Source organism: Neoarius graeffei, chromosome 4, assembly GCF_027579695.1.
Source record: "Neoarius graeffei isolate fNeoGra1 chromosome 4, fNeoGra1.pri, whole genome shotgun sequence".
NCBI classification, from domain to species: Eukaryota; Metazoa; Chordata; class Actinopteri; order Siluriformes; family Ariidae; genus Neoarius; species Neoarius graeffei.
In genome coordinates this window covers 8,598,856-8,613,711 of record NC_083572.1, presented here as the reverse complement: position 1 = coordinate 8,613,711, position 14,856 = coordinate 8,598,856, and positions in this window count along the sequence as shown.

Below are 14,856 nucleotides of genomic sequence, written 5' to 3'. Positions count from 1 at the left end.
ATATATATATAATTTTTTTCCTTAAAGAGGACTGAGTCTGGTTCCTTTAAAGGGGACCAGGTGTGAAAACACCCTAAGTGGACCAAAAAGTGGACCAACAGAAAAAGAACTCAGTTCTTTTTGTGTTCACACTGTGAATTTATTACAAAGAGGACTGGGTTCTCTTTCTGGTCCAGTTAAGCTTTGATGAGGCCTCAGTTCTCTTTCTGTTCACACCAGGTCCTCTAGAGCCCTCAGACCCCCAGTGCACAGAACTCTGGGTAATTTTCTCTTGAATCTGCTGCCATGCTTGCCCTGCTGTATTCTTTGATCAAAATAGTGCGGATTAAGGGAAAAAAAATTATTTTTTATTTATATATATATATATATATATATATATATATATATATAAAATGTATGTATGTGTGTTGATATTTTTATATAAATATAAACATGTATATTAATATATTTATATATGTGTTTGTTTTATAAATATATACACACACACATATATATATATATAAAGTGTGTGTGTATGTTTATATAAATATGTATATTTATATATATAAATAAATTATATAGTTATATTATTGTGGCCGACTCATCGGTCAGTAAGTTCAGAGAACTGTAAAGCGGCTGTGGTAAGTTCCAAAAGGAAGTTGTTTCCCTGCTACAGTCACGTGACCAACTACGGCAAACGAAGAAGGTTAAACTACAGTGAAAAAGGCGAAGTGAACCCGGTGCGCTTTTTGTTCACAATGCGCAGATTAGGCGAACCGTACCGTTGATTTTTAGCGAACCGTACTGAGACCACCTCCTGAGGTGGTCTCAGTTCGGTTCGCTTTAAAGGGGTCTGGGTACGGTTGTTCACATATGCGCAAAAAATGCTGAGTCATCGATCTGAGTTCGGTTAGATGGCTGAAAGGGACCAAGTGTGAAAACACCCTTAAAGAGGACTGAGTCTGGTTCCTTTAAAGGGGACCAGGTGTGAAAACACCCTTTATCACAATGTAGAATGTAAATGACAAACGCTGCTACTGTCGGGACTCTCGGCTGCGAACGAGCTCACGAACTCGAGTAAAACGTCCGCGATGCGTCCGCCTCCACTTCCGGAAGACTCTGGCCAGGCAGGTAGGTCATCGTACAGGACGGGATTTATACGACGGACGATGGATCGGTTTTTCTTTTTATCGGCCGAGCGTGCGATTTGTTCGTCGCTGTCGGGATGTAAAGAGGGTCTCAAGGAACGTAACAAAAACGCCTCTCGGAAATGACCGACCCTGCCTTATGGTATTTCAAGTAAATCTTGCCATCTAGCGGCTCTAACGAGGCGCGCAAGCTCGTCCGTGTGTTTCTCGGAAAAGTTATCGAACGATTCGCAAGAGTACGTGATATAAATATGCGTCTGTTGTACCAAACTGTTGTGCTTTTCAGCGCAGACAGAGTTCGTCGAAAAGCCACGACGCCTTCCTCGTGCGATTGTGCCTTTCTCTGTACGCGTCTGTCCGGTCCTCAGACGCGACGGTCCTTCGGACACACTGCAGCGGCGCTTACAGGTAAGAGGAGACGTGCGTCGGAACACGACGCGGTTCTCGTCATCTTACGGGTTTTTGTTACGTCTACGCTTTCGAACCGACGTTTTATCGAGGGAAAGTACTCGACTGGATTACGCAGTCGTTTGGTTCTTGAAGGCGATCTTGGATAATTAACGGTTGTATTTGGAACTCTACTGGATCGTGAAACGCTTTGTTTTATAGGGTTCCTTCTGATTTTTCCAGTTTAATACTCCGACTGTTTTGATCGCGCCAGTTCGTGAACGAGAGTCGACTCTTTTAGCTTTGAAACGTTTTGATCTTCAATATCGTCGAGACGACAGGACTAGCGGTTAGGGACGGATTACGAGTCGACGGGTCCCTGGGTACGGACGCACGCGAGGCACCGAATCCCCACCGCCCTTTCGTAAGCAGGGCGCGATGTTAGATGGCACCGTTTTTTGTTTGTTTTTTCTTTTCCATAAAATAAGGATTATACAGTACAATGCAAAAGTCTCGGGCGCCCTATTTTTTCGGACCGACTTTTGTTACGGGTTTCTATTTTATGGCTTCTCCGGTATCGACTCGGTACAAAACATTTTACGTTCCAAACGTTAGTTTTCCAGCACAAAATGACATCTTGGAGAGAAACGCTTGTACGTCAGTCTAGAAAGCAGCGTGCCGCTGTACGTAGGACGCACGATAAAGTCTGCACGATGTCAACAAGATCCTACAGAAGTAATAAACGCTCGCTCTGAAGGTGTAATCGCAGTTTCGTTCCTGTGACATCTTCAAGCTTATCGTGTGGACTTTTTTTTCTCTCTCCCCAGGTTTTCAGCGAGGACCTTTGGGGTCATTCCGTGCCAACTCACCTAAATTTCAGGAACTCCCCCACATCACCGTCTCAGATTCTCATCTCATCTCATTATCTCTAGCCGCTTTATCCTTCTACAGGGTCGCAGGCAAGCTGGAGCCTATCCCAGCTGACTACAGGCGAAAGGCGGGGTACACCCTGGACAAGTCGCCAGGTCATCACAGGGCTGACACATAGACACAGACAACCATTCACACTCACATTCACACCTACAGTCAATTTAGAGTCACCTGTTAACCTGACCTGCATGTCTTTGGACTGTGGGGGAAACCGGAGCACCCGGAGGAAACCCACGCGGACACGGGGAGAACATGCAAACTCCACACAGAAAGGCCCTCGCCGGCCCCGGGGCTCGAACCCAGGACCTTCTTGCTGTGAGGCGACAGCGCTAACCACTACACCACCGTGCCGCCCTCCGTCTCAGATTTTACTCAAAAAATTCTCTAATCAAGAATCATATGTTTGTACCACACATGCAAAATATTAGCCCCCAATTATGTTGTAGTTTTGGAACTACAGGCCTTTGAAATATTGATGTCAAAACACCACATGTCGAAATTGGCTCTTTCCCCAACTTCAGAGACCCATAACTTTTTATTGCAGCTATCTAGAAAGTTGTGTGTGCAGATTCTTACTGAATGATACCCACTCTTTTCAAATCTGTTGCCAGAAAGCCTCTGAAGGACATACTTTTTGCATAATAGGAAGCCAAAAATGGCATTTTGGCCAAAATCGCTTAAAATTCATTAAAACTCAAAGGGGCCTAGTAGAAATATGAAACTAGTTAGATTTTTTTCCTCATTACATAGTAATTGTAGGGTTGTTATCTGTTCACAGAAACATATTTTGCGATGAAAATTATATTCCTGAATTTTTAAAAAAATTTTTAACATCTTGCGTCCTTTCCGAGGGGGCTAAAATAGGGCATTTTTGCCATCTTATTTGTTAATGTGGCTAGGGGTTTAGGATCTTCTAGTTTTTTGTGAAGATGCTCTCATATAAGATGTAACTACTCCCTGATTTTTTTTAACAAACGCCCCTTGCTTCATATTTTAATAATTTTTTTTGTACATGGACAGTTTCATCATTTTTCACTTTTTTCCACATTCAGAACTCTGTAACTCTACATTGGAAAATTCCTACTAGCAGCTATTTCAGATTTACATACACTGACATACAAATTTTCATATTTTAGTAGTAGTCTGCCCAAGAAATTCATATTTTTCTTTCTATTGGGACCTAAAAACAGCTATTTGGCCAAAAATGACAAAAATGTTGATATTTTTCAAGTTCTGGAGGGAATGGGCTATTTTCCTCATAAATTAAAGATGTGGTGACTTTTTCTATCCTGGAACAAGATCTCATCACAGCTTCTGCCCAATTGCACCCACTCAGCTGGAGATGAGAAGGGTTTCTTCTGATGTGGTACCATCATCGGTAGTGGACATAGGACCTGAAACCACACCAGTTTTACAGTCCCAGTTACAGGCCCCAAGCCAAATGTCCCAATCTGCACCAAATATGTACCAGCCAGGCAAATATATTGCCTGTGTTTATGACAGAAAATGGTACATTGGAAATATTGTCACCAGAAATGAAGAAGAAAACGATGTGTATGTCAATTTCATGAGACAAGGCAACACATTCTCATGGCCACCACAAAGCAGGAAAGATGAATGTTGGGTGCCTTTGCTTCATGTCCTTTGTGTGGTAGAGGCCCCAAACATAAAAAGTGGGGGACGCCATTACCAACTAACAGAGGATGACTTCAAACTTGTGAAAGACTTAAGTTTTAACTTATGTACTACTAGATGACAGTTTATGAGTGTCTTAGCACATCACATGAAACTGTACTGCCTGTGAATGAATTACCCATTATCACGGATGCCCATATTTGACTTTAAATTATGTACAAATCTTGTGATGTTTTTCAACATCATGATCATGGATCATTGAATGTGTTAATATGTAAATAAAACCTCATTGCTAAGTGTTTTGTGCTTACACAACCTTGAAGTATATAAAAAATACTACTCCAGAATTTTGTTATTTTTCTATATTTTCCAAGGATATTCAACAAAAATTGCAATTATACCTAAAATTTTCTAATTGCAAAAAATAATATACAATACAGAAAAAGTTGTTCAGGAAATGTGTATGCCTAGATTAGGTTCTTATAAGCCTTAATTTGTGTGCAAAACACCCCTTTATTATTCCCTTGTTTATTAAAAGCTGCCCAGCGTTTTTGTCATTTTTGGCCAAATAGCTGTTTTTAGGTCCCAATAGAAAGAAAAATATGAATTTCTTGGGCAGACTACTACTAAAATATGAAAATTTGTGTGTCAGTGTATGTAAATCTGAAATAGCTGCTAGTAGGAATCTTCCAATTTAGAGTTACAGAGTTCTGAATGTGGAAAAAAGTGAAAAATGATGAAACTGTCCATGTACAAAAAAAATTATTAAAATATGAAGCAAGGGGCGTTTGTTAAAAAAAATCAGGGAGTAGTTACATCTTATATGAGAGCATCTTCACAAAAAATTTGAAGATCCTAAACCCCTAGCCACATGACCAAATAAGATGGCGAAAATGCCCTATTTTAGCCCCCTCGGAAAGGACGTAAGATGTTAAAAATTTTTTTGTAAATTCAGGAATTGAAATTTCATGGCAAAATATGTTTCTGTGAACAGATAACAACCCTACAAATACTATGTAGTGAGGAAAAAAATCTAACTAGCTTCATATTTCTACTATGCCCCCTAGAGTTTTAATGAATTTTATGTGATTTTGGCCAAAACGTCATTTCATTTTTGGCTTCCCATTATGCAAAAAGTATGTCCTTCAGAGGCTTTCTGACAACAGATTTGAAAAGAGTGGGTATCATTCAGTAAGAATCTGCAAACACAACTGTCTAGATAGCTGCAATAAAAAGTTATGGGTCTCTGAAGTTGGGGAAAGAGCCATTTCGTCATGTGGTATTTTGACATCAAAATTTCAAAGGCCAGTAGTTCCAAAACTACAATGAATTGGGAGCTAATATTTTGCATGTGTGGTACAAACATATGATTCTTGATTATAGAATTTTTTGAGCAAAATCTGAGACGGTGATGTGGGGACCCTTAGGTGAGTTGGCACGGAATGACCCTTTGGTTAATGAAACGGAGACTCTGGCTTTGGGCCCCCCGATACCTTGGGCTCCTGGGTCTGTGTCCTGTCGGCCCGTTCCCTAATCCGTCGTCGATCTTTGTCTAACTAGGAATTCGATTGTTTAAATCTTAGTTTAACCTTGGAACGAATAAAATATGTTGCGTTTTTTATGAATTGTTGCGGGGGAAAAAAGTACAAGATGCATCGACAAATCAGTGAGCATCTCCGTGTCTGTGATTCATGAAGGTGATTTACCCTGAAGATTAATCACCTCTGATATTACGTTACGTACGATGCATTTTACCTACACGCGCACATCTGGGTTTTGTCTTGAAGCGTTTGGAAATAAATGAAGTCGCACGGTACAGTATCTCACAATTACGACCGAGATCCGAAGTCATAAATATATCGTGATTAACTGATTCATAATAACGAACCTTTTTTCAAAATTATAACTTCATATCTCATTATTATGAGAGATGTTCTCAAATTTCATAGAAGACATGACCACGTCATCCCTGTCTTATCCACGCCACGCTGGCTCCCAATTGAGTTTCGTATCGATTATAAAATACTATGATTGACCTTGAAAGTGCCGACTGGTCTCGCGCCACGGTACCTGAGCGAACTTTTGGTCCTTTGTGACCCACCAAGCCTACTTGGATCAAAAGGTGCAGGCTATCTGTTGGTACCTCGTATAGCGAAGGCTACATCAGGGAGCAGAGCTTTTTCTTACGAAGCCCCACAGTTAGGGAGCAGCCTTCTGAGTCGCGTTCGGGACTCGGTCTAGGCCAAAACATTTAGTCGGGCCTTTTGTTAATAGTTTTATGAGGTAAAGGAGATGATCTGGAGGGTCCTAAGGCACAGAGCGTTTTGGTAAACTGTGACGTACGGACGCTGTCAGCCCCCCGTTCGCTCGGGTTCGTCGACAGTGTAGCGGCTGCTGCTTTATGTCCCGGGGCTTCCTCGTACCTGCATTACCTTCTGGATCTCCCCTTTTAGTCACTCCTGTCATATTTGGTTTTGCCGGAGTCCCTGCTCGCGCTCGGTGCAAAACGTATCCTGTTCCTACTCGTCAGGGGACGTTGGGCATACCTAACAACCTGTGTTCCCCCCCCCCGTCCCTCTGAGTCACGTGTCGATCCTGAGACGCTGACCTTTTCTGCTCCCACCCGATCCATCCTGACGCCCTACGTCGGGCCGGAGTCTCGTCGCTGCCCAGTACGGACAGTCGAACGTGGAAGTCAGTTCTGAACGCTCATGCTTTTATGGCTGAGGACTACAGTTGACTTGCTGACCTTCGGACAGCAGTTGCCATGAACAGTTTATGATTCGAGCAAAACAGACTCGATGCGAGTCTGTATAGACGCAGTCGTGACTATACAGGGCACCGTTATCGAAGCGAGGTATTAATTATCGTGTCGTCCGTTATCGCCCAAACGAGGACAGGTTCCCTTTTGAGGTTTCTTCTTCGTGTCATCCGAGGGAGTTTTTCCTTGCCGCCGTCACCACAGGCTTGCTCGTCGGGGATAGGTTAGGGATAAAATTAGCTCGTCTTTAAAGCTGCTTTGCGACAACGTCTGTTGTTAAAAGCGCTGTACAAATAAACTCGACTGTTATGAGAGAACGGTGAGGTAAACGTTATCTCGTTACGATGAGCACTTTAGTCATAATTATCAGAAAATCTCTCGTTATCGTAGGCGGCACGGTGGCTAAATGGTTAGCGCCGTCGTCTCACGGCAAGAAGGTCCTGGGTTCGAGCCCAGCGGCCGGCGAGGGCCTTTCTGCGTGGAGTCTACGTGGGTTTCCCCCGCGGTCCAAAGACATGGAGGTTAGGTTAATTGGTGGCTCTAAATTGACCGTATGTGGGTGTGAATGGTCACGTGTCTCTATGTGTAGCCCTGCAATGACCTGGCGCCTTGTCCAGGGTGTACCCCTGCCTCTCGCCCATGGTCAGCTGGGGATAGGCTCCGGCTTGCCCGCGACCCTGTAGAACAGGGTAAGCGGCGACAGATAATGGACGGACGGACGGACCGATTGATTGATTGATTTATAGTGGCAGCTTTCAAACCTACAGTGGTATGCAAAAGTTTGGGCACCCCTGGTCAAAATTAGTTACTGTGAACAGTTAAGCGAGTTGAAGATGAAATGATCTCCAAAAGGCATAAAGTTAAAGATGACTCGTTCCCTTTATATTTTAAGCAAAAACATTTTTATTTTCATCTTTTACATTTTCAAAATGGTGGAAAAGGGCCCGAAGCAAAAGTTTAGGCACCCTGCGTGGTTAGTACCTAGTAACAACCCCTTTGGCAAGTATCGCAGCTTGTAAACACTTTTTGTAGCCAGCTAATACTAATCTTTCAGTTTTTACCTGGGGGATTTTCGTGCATTCGTCCTTGCAAAAGGCTTCCAGTTCGACAAGTTTCTTGGGCTGTCTTGCACGCGCTACTCTTTGGAGATCTATCCACAGATTTTCAATGATGGTGAGGGCCATGGCAAAACCTTCAGCTTGTGCCTCTTGAGATATTCCGTTGTAGATTTTGAGGTGTGTTTTGGATCGTCGTCTTATTGTAGGACCCATCCTCTTTTTAACTTCAACTTTTTTGAGCGAGGCAAAAGCTACAACATCAGAATTTTTCTGCGAGAGGCTAGCTGGTATGAGGGGTACCCCAAAGATGGCTATCAATGGACAGGGTTTTAGTATGATATTGAGGGCTTCGCTTAACGTTTTAAAAAAACAAGACCAAAAATTGGCCAATTTTGAACAAGAAAAAACAAACAAACACATGAGCACGATCTGCTGGAGACGAGCCGCATCTGTCGCAGGTATCATCTCATTCTCATTAGCTCGAGCCGCTTTATCCTGTTCGACAGGGTCGCAGGCAAGCTGGAGCCTATCCCAGCTGACTATGGGCGAAAGGCGGGGTACACCCTGGACAAGTCGCCAGGTCATCACAGGGCTGACACATAGACACACAACCATTCACACTCACATTCACACCTACGCTCAATTTAGAGTCACCAGTTAACCTAACCTGCATGTCTTTGGACTGTGGGGGAAACCGGAGCACCCGGAGGAAACCCATGCCGACACAGAGAGAACATGCAAACTCCGCACAGAAAGGCCCTCGCTGGCCACGGGGCTCGAACCCGGACCTTCTTGCTGTGAGGCGACAGCGCTAACCATTACACCATCGTGCCGCCCAGGTATTACCTGTACCTGGAAATATCTTGCCAAGTCTGGCTTTTGTAAAGCGAATCCTATGGAGGGCCTTAAACTGAATTAAACTAAGACGGGCACAGGAAGGCGTAGAGTTGACCCTGATTAATGCCTCTTTCCACCACCCATCTGTCACATCAGACCCAAGCTCCCTTTCCCAACTACGCCCGACCCCCGCAAGGGAGGCCACACTCGTAAATGATGCGAGGTTAAATAACGCTGAGATCTTACCACTAGCCCTAGGAAGAGAAAGCACCTCGGTGACGAGAGATCCCGTCGGAGGCTGAGGGAAGGATGTAAAACGTGCGCGAGCGTACTTGGAAATACCAGAACATACGAGATCGGGGTAAATCATACTTTTACACGGAGATCGTTAAAGGTGGCAAATGAACCCTCTAAGTACAAATCTGAAAAACGAGCCAGGCCCCTCTCTTTCCACGAAGTGAAAGCTGTATCTACATCAGAGGGGGGAAACAAGTGATTATTGCAAATGGGGCTGACGGGGGCTGGAAGTTTGAAGTGTTGCCCGAATTGTTTCCGAATTTTCAAAGTAGAAAGTACAATCGGGTTTCTAACACAAGTCGGATGACAAGAAGTCAGGGGGGCCCAAACCGAAGCCGCCAAAGATGAGGGCCGGGCAGAACGATCCCCCTTTATACACCGATCCAAATTGGGAGAGTTGCACCGGGCATGAATTTTTTTGAAGATTAGCTGCCCAATAATAATAAAATAATAAGTTAGGTAGTGCAAGGCCCCTGTCTAATTTGCTTCTCTGTAGTACTGCTTGACGTGCTTTCGGATTCTTACCAGCCCAAATGAACTCTGAAATTATTTTGTCTAACGTTCGAATAAATGATTTAGATAGAAAAATTGGAAGACGCTGGAAAAGAAACAAAAATCTGGGCAGAATGTTCATATTAATAGAATTTATTCTACCCGTCAGAGAGAGCGAGGCAGAGAGTCCCGGCGCCTCAAATCCGACTCTGTAAAGGGTTGTTTTACAATCAGGGTACGCAAGCTAAAAATCACATTTAACACTTATTTTCAATATCAAAAGGCTTGACTAAATAAACTTGGTTGTTTATTGTAGCCCTGTGATAGCTCTATTTACCATGCAAAAAAAATTTGGTGATAACGTTATTTTTGGTGAATGTATGGCAATATAGGTCATATTTAGCAAAATTACTCGTCATTTAGAAAAAGTGCTTTTTTTGACCACAGGTAGCTCCAAAAGGGATGCACTTAAATCATTCTTTATACCATAAAACAAATATTTGGTTCCATATCATTGGAAACATAGTTAAGTTTTAATGTTGAATGCCAGTAAGTTTTCAGACTATTTTGATCAAATTAGTATGTAATTGTGTCAAAAAAAAAGTCCTCTCCGAGACAGCTAATTTTTCAATATAACATATATCTAAAATGATTATTTTCATCCTAAAATGTGGTCAAGATATTGGGACATAAATATTAGAGACAACTAACACAAAGCTTACAGCCTTATATTTAAAAGCACTATGGGAGTAGTGGATTCTGAATTGTCAAAAAAAAAGTCCTCTCCGAGAATCACTTCATTTGTTTCTCCCAGCCCTGCTTAAAGCTACACTTAATCTTGTTATAATACAAACTATTACGCATGCCTATGTTCATATGTGTATCAATTTCCAAAAGTGCAGATTTGATAGTTGTTTTTTTTTTTGGAATTTTGGACCCCTGTGAGACAAACTTGGTACCCTGATTGTAAAACAACCCTAAAGTTATTTTTATAAAGGAAGGGAGCGAGCAACGTTAATACCTAAATAACAGAAACCGGTACGGGTTAGTCGAAACGATAGCGCGCCTGATGGGATCCGGTTAGCTGCCTTGTTTACAGGGAAACGCTCGCTTTTAGCGATGTTAAGCTTATAACCTGAAAATGATCCAAAGGTAGTCAAAGTTTGTACGATATCGTCTACTCGGGTCTGTAAAATACGGCAAAAGGTCATCAGCATAGAGAGACACTCGATGTTCCAGTCCAGATCTATAAATGCCAGTGAAGTGTGGAGAGGATTTGAGAGCAATAGAGAGAGGCTCTATCGCCAAAAGCAGCGGGGACATTGGGCAACCTTGATGGGTTCCTCTTGTTAGAGGAAAGGAGTCAGACCTCTGAGAGTTAGTCGTCACGCAAGCGGTAAGAAGAAGAAGAAACCTTTATTTGTCACATGCACGCTTCAAGCACGGTGAAATTCATCCTCTGTATTTAACCCATCGGAAACAGCGAACACCTAGAGCAGCAGGCAGCCACGCTAGAGCGCCCGGGGAGCAGTCAGGGGTCAAGTACCTTGCTCCAGGGCACTTTGGCCCAAGGCCGCCCCACGTTTACCTAACCGCATGTCTTTGGACCGTGGGGGAAACCCACGCAAACTCCGCGCGGAAAAGCCCTCGCCGGCCGCCGGGTTTGAACCCGGAACCTTCTTGCTGTGAGGCAACCGTGCTAACCGCTACAACACCGTGCCAGTAGGGGCATAATATAAAAGTTGTATCCAAGAAATAAATTTAGACCCAAAACCAAATTTCCCCAAAACAAATAATCCCACTCAACCCGATTTCTCTGCATCTAACGATATCGCCATTTCAGCAGCTTGGAAAGTGTCAGGAGAGAGCACGATATTTAAAAGTCTTCTAACGTTCGACGATAATTGTCGTCCTCTAACAAACCCCGTTCGGTTGACAGAAAGAACGTCTGGCAGACGAGGATCCAAACGGCATGCCAGAACTTTGGCTAGAAGCTTTACATCTGAGTTTAACAGACTTATTGGTCTCCGGCTGCTGCGTTCATCCAAGTTCTCGTCTTTCTTAGGAATAAGCGAAATTAAAGCCTGATTTAAAGTTGGAGGCAGGGAGCCTTGTTTCAACGAATCATTAAAGGGGCAAGTCGGTGGGGAAATTTTTTGTAAAAGTCGGCCGGAAATCCATCTGGCCCTGGCGCTTTGTTATTCTGCATCGATTTAAGACAAGTAGTTCTTTCCCCTGACTGTATAGGTTTATCCAATTCCTTCTCGATATTTAAATCTATAACAGGGATATCTAGGCTGTCCGAGAAATTATCCATCGTAGTCCTGTTTACAGGGGGTTCAGATTTATCGAGATGAGAGTAAAAGGAGGGAGTGGGAGGAATCATAAACTCGAGATATGAAACGAGAAGCCGATTGACGTTTTAGTTGGAAAGCGAGGAGACGGCCGGCTCATCTCATCTCATTATCTCTAGCCGCTTTATCCTGTTCTACAGGGTCGCAGGCAAGCTGGAGCCTATCCCAGCTGACTACGAGCGAAAGGCGGGGTACACCCTGGACAAGTCGCCAGGTCATCACAGGACTGACACATAGACACAGACAACCATTCACACTCACATTCACACCTACGGTCAATTTAGAGTCACCAGTTAACCTAACCTGCATGTCTTTGGACTGTGGGGGAAACCGGAGCACCCGGAGGAAACCCACGCGGACACGGGGAGAACATGCAAACTCCGCACAGAAAGGCCCTCGCCGGCCACAGGGCTCGAACCCGGACCTTCTTGCTGTGAGGCGACAGCGCTAACCACTACACCACCGTGCTGCCGAGACGGCTGGCTATATCGCCGTATTCGTAGCATGTCCCTTTGGTCCGCCTTAAAAGACGTTCCGCTTCGTCTGGAGAGATCGGGTCGTAGTCGGATCGTAATTTAACCCTTTTGGCATACAGATCTGGACCGGGAGAGCTGGAATATTCTCTGTCTATGCTGAGAATCGCATCAATAAGCTCTTGCTGTTTTTGTTTATTTTTCCTAACCAGACGCGTGTCGTACGAAATATCTCCCCGTATTACAGCTTTTAAGGTTTCCCATAGCGGCGACGGCGACTCGGTCCCGTTAATCTCGAGGAAGGCACTTGTTCTTTTTGAGATAAAATCACAGAACCCGTCGTTAGCTAGTAGCCCTGTATTAAATCTCCATCGCCTCTTAGCATTAGGTGAGAGACACGTCTGTGACGATTCTCAGTCATCCGGGTCATAGTAAACCGTGGGTGGTAAAAGAGAGCAACCGGACTCGCTTGAAGATTTTCGAAGACGTTTCGCCTCTCGTCCGAAAGACTTCTTCGGTTCTGTCGGTCGGTTCGAGGAGGACGGAGAGAACCGACGACCCGTCGATCGCCCCAACGAGACTCTATGCCGTTCACACCCAGCCCCCGGTGACCCGCACCAACAGGATGACTCGACGACACCCGAGGATTGCTTTTCATCCGCGAGCGGATAAATACCCGATTAGTCAGACGGAATCAAAGAAGCCTTTTGGACGAGAGGCGAAACGTCTTCGAGAATCTTCAAGCGAGTCCAGTTGCTCTCTTTTACCACCCACGGTCTATCGGGCGAGAGCGCCAAGTCCAAGACGTGAGGGGCACGATCGGAAATAACGACAGCAGAGAGAAGAGCCCCGTCTATAAAAAAAACGATCAATACGAGAGTAAGCTCGATGTACTTTTGAGAAATAAGAAAATTCATTCGTTGCCGGGTGGAGAAAACGCCAGGGATCCGCGCAGCCTAAGCGACTCGTAAGGGCTAACTGCGTCCTCGACATGCCAGAAGGCGCGAGTATTTTAGGATGGGAGCGGTCAAGCTTGGGGTCTGTCGCTAAGTTCAGGTCCCCCCGTAGAATGAGATGACGGGTATCCAAATTTGGAATTTTGGAAAATGGGGATGCCGTAAAATTTGAGTCGTAAACGCTCACCGGTACAACTGAAGTTTGACGTGAAGCGGCACTTACTAAAGCGTGGCGCGCTCGGGGGTCGGATACAATCTGTGCAGGGGAGAACCGGATGCGTTTGTTAATCGAAATAGCGGCACCCCTGGATTTGCTATTAAAAGCTGAAAGAAATACTCGACCGATCCAAGGTTTACGTGTTCTGCAACGATCATTTATACGCAGACGGGTCTCCTGAAGGAAAGCAATGTCAGTGTTGAGACTCTCGAGATGTGAAAATACTCTGGATCGCTTCACAGGGCCCCCTAGTCCACGGACATTCCGACTCACCAGCCTAATAGAAAACCCATTCGTTCCTCTCTGGGATATATTTGGATTAACCGCTAGGAAAGAATAAAAAAAAATATATATATACACATACATACATACAGTGGGGCAAAAAAGTATTTAGTCAGTCACCAATTGTGCAAGTTCTCCCACTTAAAAAGATGACAGAGGCCTGTAATTTTCATCATAGGTACACTTCAACTATGAGAGACAAAATGAGAAGGAAAAAAACAGAAAATCACATTGTCTGATTTTTAAAGAATTTATTTGCAAATTATGGTGGAAAATAAGTATTTGGTCAGTAACAAAAGTTCATCTCAATACTTTGTTATATACCCTTTGTTGGCAATGACAGAGGTCAAACATTTTCTGTAAGTCTTCACAAGGTTTTCACGCACTGTTGCTGGTATTTTGGCCCATTCCTCCATGCAGATCTCCTCTAGAGCAGTGATGTTTTGGGGCTGTCGCTGGGCAACACGGACTTTCAACTCCCCCCAAAGATTTTCTACGGGGTTGAGATCTGGAGACCGGCTAGGCCACTCCAGGACCTTGAAATGCTTCTTACGAAGCCACCCCTTCGTTGCCCGGGCGGTGTGTTTGGGATCATTGTCATGCTGAAAGACCCAGCCACGTTTCATCTTCAATGCCCTTGCTGATGGAAGGAGGTTTTCACTCAAAATCTCACGATACGTGGCCCCATTCATTCTTTCCTTTACACGGATCAGTCGTCCTGGTCCCTTTGCAGAAAAACAGCCCCAAAGCATGATATTTCCACTCCCATGCTTCACAGTAGGTATGGTGTTCTTTGGATGCAACTCGGCATTCTTTCTCCTCCAAACACGACAAGTTGAGTTTTTACCAAAAAGTTCTATTTTGGTTTCATCTGACCATATGACATTCTCCCAATCCTCTTCTGGATCATCCAAATGCTCTCTAGCAAACTTCAGACGGGCCTGGACATGTACTGGCTTAAGCAGGGGGACACGTCTGGCACTGCAGGATTTGAGTCCCTGGCGGTGTAGTGTGTTACTGATGGTAGCCTTTGTTACTTTGGTCCCAGCT